Source organism: Crocodylus porosus, unplaced genomic scaffold (genome assembly GCF_001723895.1).
Source record: "Crocodylus porosus isolate Cpor-Errol unplaced genomic scaffold, CroPor_comp1, whole genome shotgun sequence".
NCBI lineage: Eukaryota > Metazoa > Chordata > Crocodylia > Crocodylidae > Crocodylus > Crocodylus porosus.
The window spans coordinates 21,838,068-21,839,167 of record NW_017728912.1 but is presented as its reverse complement, the minus strand read 5'-3'; the positions used below and the strand labels follow the sequence as shown (position 1 = coordinate 21,839,167).

At 47.7% G+C, this 1,100-nt stretch overlaps 1 long non-coding RNA gene across 1 annotated transcript in view; it reads right to left on the bottom strand.

Annotated features, from left to right (window-relative positions):
* Window positions 1-843: 843 nt before the first annotated feature.
* LOC109309562 overlaps window positions 844-1,100 on the bottom strand; it is a 15,957-nt gene continuing 15,700 nt past the window's right edge. The window contains exon 3 of the long non-coding RNA XR_002100964.1: window positions 844-955. This is a non-coding gene — a long non-coding RNA (uncharacterized LOC109309562). The remainder of the gene's footprint in view (window positions 956-1,100) is intronic.

The following is a 1,100-nucleotide window of genomic DNA, read 5'->3' as shown; positions in this document are numbered from 1 at the left end:
CCATTGTGGACACGTACACTTAACACATGAAGCCAGATGCCTAAAAAGACTGGGTGTCCATGCCAATTACCAACAACACTGGGGTGGAAAGGGGTGGAGTGTAAGCGAGGCAGAGCCCCACAGAAGACTCGCAACCATTGGGACTCACATTGGCTAAATGAGCTCCAGGATTTCAGGTGCCACCACCTGACAACTTCTTCTAGTAACACCAAATCATGGAAACTAAGCTATAGAGATAGGGGAGAAGTAGACACATGTGAAGCAAGTGGAACCCAGGCTTTACCCCAGTGGGGGATACTTGGCTAGGGTTCTTCTGCAGCAGCCCAGTACATTGTTAGCCTTCTTGACAACAAGGGCTCACTCCTGACTCATATCCATCTTACTGTCCACTGTAACCCCCAGATCCTTTTCTGCAGAGCTGCTGCTTAACCAGTCAGCCCCCAGCCTGTAGTGTTGAATGGGATTCTTCCATCCTAAGTGCAGGACTTTGCACTTGTCCTTACTGAACCCCACAATATTTCTTTTGCCCCAATCCTCTGTGATGGGGCACTAAGTCTGACCTATCACAGAACTCCAGGGGAGTGAGAGAAAACTTACCTTAGCAACCAGACCTGGGAGATAAAGGGGCAGGGATACCCGGATGGAGGAAAGAGAGACCCGGATGAAAACATAAACAAAAAGGAGTATATGCTGAAGGGGTGCTGGCTGTGAGAGAGGCAGCAGATGGCCAGAAGGATTTAAAGGGGAAGTAACCCAGAATTAGGTCTAGAAAAGAGAAGAAAGCAACCCAGAAGAAACAGGGGGAGACTGCAAGAGAGAGAGAACAGATGACAGAGAAGGGAATGTAAGAAGGGTCCTGGAGAGAGACTTACCTGGGAAGCTGAAGTGAGGTAATGAAGGAGACCTCTGAGTTGTTGAGTCTGATACCTGAAGACATTGGGTAACATCCCAGAGACTTAAAATTAAAAGAAAGGAATGAGAGTGTATGAAGGTTAACAATGAGAAGAGAACTCCACAATTCAAAAAGGATGTGGAGAAGCTTGAGAGAGTCCAGAGGAGAGCCACGCGCATGATCAGAGGTCAGGAAAACAGATCTTACG